This window comes from Dunckerocampus dactyliophorus, unplaced genomic scaffold (assembly GCF_027744805.1).
Source record: "Dunckerocampus dactyliophorus isolate RoL2022-P2 unplaced genomic scaffold, RoL_Ddac_1.1 HiC_scaffold_144, whole genome shotgun sequence".
Taxonomy (NCBI): domain Eukaryota; kingdom Metazoa; phylum Chordata; class Actinopteri; order Syngnathiformes; family Syngnathidae; genus Dunckerocampus; species Dunckerocampus dactyliophorus.
In genome coordinates this window covers 5,001-12,500 of record NW_026559839.1, presented here as the reverse complement: position 1 = coordinate 12,500, position 7,500 = coordinate 5,001, and positions in this window count along the sequence as shown.

Below are 7,500 nucleotides of genomic sequence, written 5' to 3'. Positions count from 1 at the left end.
AGAGCCGCTGTGCCCCTGGATGAAATGAGAAAAAGGGTGAAAAAATGGCAAAGTGTCAAGGGAGCTAGGCAGAAACCCATGCCTAGGGTCCTGGAGCCCAGGGGCCGCGGGAAAGTCTGTGGAGAGCCGCTGTGTCCCTGGATGAAATGAGAAAAAAGGTGAAAAAATGGCAAAGTGTCAAGGGAGCTAGGCAGAAACCCATGCCTAGGGTCCTGGAGCCCAGGGGCCGCGGGAAAGTCTGTGGAGAGCCGCTGTGTCCCTGGATGAAATGAGAAAAAAGGTGAAAAAGTAACAAAGTGTCAAGGGAGAAATTCAGAAACCCAGGCCGAGCTGCCTGGAGCCCAGGGGCGGCTGCAAAGTCTGTGGAGAGCCGCTGTGTCCCTGGATGAAATGAGAAAAAGGGTGAAAAAATGGCAAAGTGTCAAGGGAGAAATTCAGAAACTCAGGCCGAGCTGCCTGGAGCCCAGGGGCGGTTCTAAAGTCTGTGAGAGCCGCTGTGTCCCTGGATGAAATGAGAAAAAGGGTGGAAAAATGGCAAAGTGTCAAGGGAGCTAGGCAGAAACCCATGCCTAGGGTCCTGGAGCCCAGGGGCCGCGGGAAAGTCTGTGGAGAGCCGCTGTGTCCCTGGATGAAATGAGAAAAAAGGTGAAAAAATGGCAAAGTGTCAAGGGAGCTAGGCAGAAACCCATGCCTAGGGTCCTGGAGCCCAGGGGCGGTTCTAAAGTCTGTGAGAGCCGCTGTGTCCCTGGATGAAATGAGAAAAAGGGTGAAAAAATGGCAAAGTGTCAAGGGAGAAATTCAGAAACTCAGGCCGAGCTGCCTGGAGCCCAGGGGCGGTTCTAAAGTCTGTGAGAGCCGCTGTTGCCCTGGATGAAATGAGAAAAAAGGTGAAAAAATGGCAAAGTGTCAAGGGAGCTAGGCAGAAACCCATGCCTAGGGTCCTGGAGCCCAGGGGCGGTTCTAAAGCCTGTGAGAGCCGCTGTTGCCCTGGATGAAATGAGAAAAAAGGTGAAAAAATGGCAAAGTGTCAAGGGAGCTAGGCAGAAACCCATGCCTAGGGTCCTGGAGCCCAGGGGCGGTTCTAAAGTCTGTGAGAGCCGCTGTTGCCCTGGATGAAATGAGAAAAAAGGTGAAAAAATGGCAAAGTGTCAAGGGAGAAATTCAGAAACCCAGGCCGAGCTGCCTGGAGCCCGGGGGCGGCTGCAAAGTCTGTGGAGAGCCGCTGTGTCCCTGGATGAAATGAGAAAAAAGGTGAAAAAATGGCAAAGTGTCAAGGGAGCTAGGCAGAAACCCATGCCTAGGGTCCTGGAGCCCAGGGGCCGCGGGAAAGTCTGTGGAGAGCCGCTGTGTCCCTGGATGAAATGAGAAAAAAGGTGAAAAAATGGCAAAGTGTCAAGGGAAAAATTCAGAAACCCATGCCTAGGGTCCTGGAGCCCAGGGGCGGCTGTAAAGTCTGTGGAGAGCCGCTGTGTCCCTGGATGAAATGAGAAAAAGGGTGGAAAAATGGCAAAGTGTCAAGGGAGCTAGGCAGAAACCCATGCCTAGGGTCCTGGAGCCCAGGGGCCGCGGGAAAGTCTGTGGAGAGCCGCTGTTGCCCTGGATGAAATGAGAAAAAAGGTGAAAAAATGGCAAAGTGTCAAGGGAGAAATTCAGAAACCCAGGCCGAGCTGCCTGGAGCCCAGGGGCGGCTGCAAAGTCTGTGGAGAGCCGCTGTGTCCCTGGATGAAATGAGAAAAAAGGTGAAAAAATGGCAAAGTGTCAAGGGAGCTAGGCAGAAACCCATGCCGAGCTGCCTGGAGCCCAGGGGCGGTTCTAAAGCCTGTGAGAGCCGCTGTGTCCCTGGATGAAATGAGAAAAAGGGTGGAAAAATGGCAAAGTGTCAAGGGAGAAATTCAGAAACCCAGGCCGAGCTGCCTGGAGCCCAGGGGCCGCGGGAAAGTCTGTGGAGAGCCGCTGTGTCCCTGGATGAAATGAGAAAAAAGGTGAAAAAGTAACAAAGTGTCAAGGGAGAAATTCAGAAACCCAGGCCGAGCTGCCTGGAGCCCGGGGGCGGCTGCAAAGTCTGTGGAGAGCCGCTGTGTCCCTGGATGAAATGAGAAAAAAGGTGAAAAAATGGCAAAGTGTCAAGGGAGAAATTCAGAAACCCAGGCCGAGCTGCCTGGAGCCCAGGGGCGGCTGCAAAGTCTGTGGAGAGCCGCTGTGTCCCTGGATGAAATGAGAAAAAAGGTGAAAAAATGGCAAAGTGTCAAGGGAGAAATTCAGAAACCCAGGCCGAGCTGCCTGGAGCCCAGGGGCGGCTGCAAAGTCTGTGGAGAGCCGCTGTGTCCCTGGATGAAATGAGGAAAAAGGTGAAAAAATGGCAAAGTGTCAAGGGAGAAATTCAGAAACCCATGCCTAGGGTCCTGGAGCCCAGGGGCGGCTGTAAAGTCTGTGGAGAGCCGCTGTGTCCCTGGATGAAATGAGAAAAAGGGTGGAAAAATGGCAAAGTGTCAAGGGAGAAATTCAGAAACCCAGGCCGAGCTGCCTGGAGCCCAGGGGCGGCTGCAAAGTCTGTGGAGAGCCGCTGTGTCCCTGGATGAAATGAGAAAAAAGGTGAAAAAATGGCAAAGTGTCAAGGGAGAAATTCAGAAACCCAGGCCGAGCTGCCTGGAGCCCAGGGGCGGTTCTAAAGTCTGTGAGAGCCGCTGTGTCCCTGGATGAAATGAGAAAAAAGGTGAAAAAATGGCAAAGTGTCAAGGGAGAAATTCAGAAACTCAGGCCGAGCTGCCTGGAGCCTCAAAGCGGATAGAAATAGCGTGGAGAGCCGCTGTTAAGCCAGACGCCCTCTGGCGGACACAGGCAGGAGTTGCAGTAAATGCATTGAAGTCAATGGGCGAGAGTAAGCCATGCCTTGCGTCCTGGAGCCCAGGGGCGGTTCTAAAGTCTGTGAGAGCCGCTGTGTCCCTGGATGAAATGAGAAAAAGGGTGAAAAAATGGCAAAGTGTCAAGGGAGCTAGGCAGAAACCCATGCCTAGGGTCCTGGAGCCCAGGGGCCGCGGGAAAGTCTGTGGAGAGCCGCTGTTGCCCTGGATGAAATGAGAAAAAAGGTGAAAAAATGGCAAAGTGTCAAGGGAGAAATTCAGAAACCCATGCCTAGGGTCCTGGAGCCCAGGGGCGGTTCTAAAGCCTGTGAGAGCCGCTGTGTCCCTGGATGAAATGAGAAAAAAGGTGAAAAAATGGCAAAGTGTCAAGGGAGCTAGGCAGAAACCCATGCCTAGGGTCCTGGAGCCCAGGGGCCGCGGGAAAGTCTGTGGAGAGCCGCTGTGTCCCTGGATGAATTGAGAAAAAGGGTGAAAAAATGGCAAAGTGTCAAGGGAGAAATTCAGAAACTCAGGCCGAGCTGCCTGGAGCCCAGGGGCGGTTCTAAAGTGTGTGGAGAGCCGCTGTGTCCCTGGATGAATTGAGAAAAAGGGTGAAAAAATGGCAAAGTGTCAAGGGAGCTAGGCAGAAACCCATGCCTAGGGTCCTGGAGCCCAGGGGCGGCTGCAAAGTCTGTGGAGAGCCGCTGTGTCCCTGGATGAAATGAGAAAAAAGGTGAAAAAATGGCAAAGTGTCAAGGGAGAAATTCAGAAACCCAGGCCGAGCTGCCTGGAGCCCAGGGGCGGCTGTAAAGTCTGTGGAGTGCCGCTGTGTCCCTGGATGAAATGAGAAAAAAGGTGAAAAAATGGCAAAGTGTCAAGGGAGCTAGGCAGAAACCCATGCCTAGGGTCCTGGAGCCCAGGGGCGGTTCTAAAGTCTGTGAGAGCCGCTGTGTCCCTGGATGAATTGAGAAAAAGGGTGAAAAAATGGCAAAGTGTCAAGGGAGAAATTCAGAAACTCAGGCCGAGCTGCCTGGAGCCCAGGGGCGGCTGTAAAGTCTGTGGAGAGCCGCTGTGTCCCTGGATGAAATGAGAAAAAGGGTGAAAAAATGGCAAAGTGTCAAGGGAAAAATTCAGAAACCCATGCCTAGGGTCCTGGAGCCCAGGGGCGGCTGTAAAGTCTGTGGAGAGCCGCTGTGTCCCTGGATGAATTGAGAAAAAGGGTGAAAAAATGGCAAAGTGTCAAGGGAGCTAGGCAGAAACCCATGCCTAGGGTCCTGGAGCCCAGGGGCGGCTGCAAAGTCTGTGGAGAGCCGCTGTGTCCCTGGATGAAATGAGAAAAAGGGTGGAAAAATGGCAAAGTGTCAAGGGAGCTAGGCAGAAACCCATGCCGAGCTGCCTGGAGCCCAGGGGCGGCTGTAAAGTCTGTGGAGTGCCGCTGTGTCCCTGGATGAAATGAGAAAAAGGGTGAAAAAATGGCAAAGTGTCAAGGGAGAAATTCAGAAACTCAGGCCGAGCTGCCTGGAGCCCAGGGGCGGCTGTAAAGTCTGTGGAGAGCCGCTGTGTCCCTGGATGAAATGAGAAAAAGGGTGAAAAAATGGCAAAGTGTCAAGGGAAAAATTCAGAAACCCATGCCTAGGGTCCTGGAGCCCAGGGGCGGCTGTAAAGTCTGTGGAGAGCCGCTGTGTCCCTGGATGAATTGAGAAAAAGGGTGAAAAAATGGCAAAGTGTCAAGGGAGCTAGGCAGAAACCCATGCCTAGGGTCCTGGAGCCCAGGGGCGGCTGCAAAGTCTGTGGAGAGCCGCTGTGTCCCTGGATGAAATGAGAAAAAGGGTGGAAAAATGGCAAAGTGTCAAGGGAGCTAGGCAGAAACCCATGCCGAGCTGCCTGGAGCCCAGGGGCGGCTGTAAAGTCTGTGGAGTGCCGCTGTGTCCCTGGATGAAATGAGAAAAAGGGTGAAAAAATGGCAAAGTGTCAAGGGAGAAATTCAGAAACTCAGGCCGAGCTGCCTGGAGCCCAGGGGCGGTTCTAAAGTGTGTGGAGAGCCGCTGTGTCCCTGGATGAATTGAGAAAAAGGGTGAAAAAATGGCAAAGTGTCAAGGGAGAAATTCAGAAACTCAGGCCGAGCTGCCTGGAGCCCAGGGGCGGTTCTAAAGTGTGTGGAGAGCCGCTGTGTCCCTGGATGAATTGAGAAAAAGGGTGAAAAAATGGCAAAGTGTCAAGGGAGCTAGGCAGAAACCCATGCCTAGGGTCCTGGAGCCCAGGGGCGGCTGCAAAGTCTGTGGAAAGCCGCTGTTGCCCTGGATGAAATGAGAAAAAGGGTGAAAAAATGGCAAAGTGTCAAGGGAGCTAGGCAGAAACCCATGCCTAGGGTCCTGGAGCCCAGGGGCCGCGGGAAAGTCTGTGGAGAGCCGCTGTGTCCCTGGATGAAATGAGAAAAAAGGTGAAAAAATGGCAAAGTGTCAAGGGAGCTAGGCAGAAACCCATGCCTAGGGTCCTGGAGCCCAGGGGCCGCGGGAAAGTCTGTGGAGAGCCGCTGTGTCCCTGGATGAAATGAGAAAAAAGGTGAAAAAGTAACAAAGTGTCAAGGGAGAAATTCAGAAACCCAGGCCGAGCTGCCTGGAGCCTCAAAGCGGATAGAAATAGCGTGGAGAGCCGCTGTTAAGCCAGACGCCCTCTGGCGGACACAGGCAGGAGTTGCAGTAAATGCATTGAAGTCAATGGGCGAGAGTACCCAATGCGCCAAAAAAGTGCTGAAAATATGACAAAGTGTCAAATGAATGGGAGTCAATGGGCGAGAGTACCCAATGCGCCAAAAAAGTGCTGAAAATATGACAAAGTGTCAAATGAATGGGAGTCAATGGGCGAGAGTACCCAATGCACAAAAAAAGTGCTGAAAAAGTCCACACGAGCCTAGTCAGAAATGCAGGCCGAGGCGGCTAAAGCCCCAAAGCGGCTATAAAAAGCGTGGAGAGCCGCTGTCGCCCCGGAGGAACGGAGAAAAAGTGCTGAAAAAAGGCCTAAATCCTAACGGACCTAGGCGGAAGTGCAGGCGAGGCGGCAGGAGTCTGAAAACCGCTATAAAAAGCGTGGAGAGCCGCTGTCGCCCCGGAGAAACGGAGAAAAAGTGCTGAAAAAAGGCCTAAATCCTAACGGACCTAGGCGGAAGTGCAGGCGAGGCGGCAGGAGTCTGAAAACGGCTATAAAATGCGTGGAGAGCCGCTGTCGCCCCGGAGAAACGGAGAAAAAGTGCTGAAAAAAGGCCTAAATCCTAACGGACCGAGGCGGAAGTGCAGGCGAGGCGGCAGGAGTCTGAAAACGGCTATAAAATGCGTGGAGAGCCGCTGTCGCCCCGGAGGAACGGAGAAAAAGTGCTGAAAAAAGGCCTAAATCCTAACGGACCGAGGCGGAAGTGCAGGCGAGGCGGCAGGAGTCTGAAAACGGCTATAAAATGCGTGGAGAGCCGCTGTCGCCCCGGAGGAACGGAGAAAAAGTGCTGAAAAAAGGCCTAAATCCTAACGGACCGAGGCGGAAGTGCAGGCGAGGCGGCAGGAGTCTGAAAACGGCTATAAAATGCGTGGAGAGCCGCTGTCGCCCCGGAGGAACGGAGAAAAAGTGCTGAAAAAAGGCCTAAATCCTAACGGACCGAGGCGGAAGTGCAGGCGAGGCGGCAGGAGTCTGAAAACGGCTATAAAATGCGTGGAGAGCCGCTGTCGCCCCGGAGGAACGGAGAAAAAGTGCTGAAAAAAGGCCTAAATCCTAACGGACCGAGGCGGAAGTGCAGGCGAGGCGGCAGGAGTCTGAAAGCGGCTATAAAACGCGTGGAGAGCCGCTCGGATGATTTTTCAAAGTGTCAAATGAATGGGAGTGAATGGGGCAGAGTACCCAATGTGTAAAAAAAGTGCTGAAAAAACGACAAAGTCCACACGAGCCTAGTCAGAAATGCAGTCCGAGGCGGCTGGAGCCCCAAAGCGGCTATAAAACGCGTGGAGAGCCGCTCGGATGATTTTTCAAAGTGTCAAATGAATGGGAGTGAATGGGGCAGAGTACCCAATGTGTAAAAAAAGTGCTGAAAAAACGACAAAGTCCACACGAGCCTAGTCAGAAATGCAGTCCGAGGCGGCTGGAGCCCCAAAGCGGCTATAAAACGCGTGGAGAGCCGCTCGGATGATTTTTCAAAGTGTGAAATGAATGGGAGTGAATGGGGCGGAGTACCCAATGCGCGAAAAAAGTGCTGAAAAAACGACAAAGTCCACACGAGCCTAGTCAGAAATGAAGGCCGAGGCGGCTGGAGCCCCAAAGCGGCTATAAAATGCGTGGAGAGCCGCTCGGATGATTTTTCTAAGTGTGAAATGAATGGGAGTGAATGGGGCGGAGTACCCAATGCGCGAAAAAAGTGCTGAAAAAACGACAAAGTGTCAAATGAATGGGAGTGAATGGGCGGAGTACCCAATGCGTGAAAAAAGGTCTGGAAAAACGACAAAGTGTCAAATGAATGGGAGTCAATGGGCGGAGTACCCAATGCGCGAAAAAAGTGCTGAAAAAATGACAAAGTGTCAAATGAATGGGAGTCAATGAGTGTTTTGGTCGACCAGGAAAAAACGCGTTTACGGGAGAGGGTAAATCAGCCGAGAGGGGGGGGGGGGGTATACTTTACCCTCTC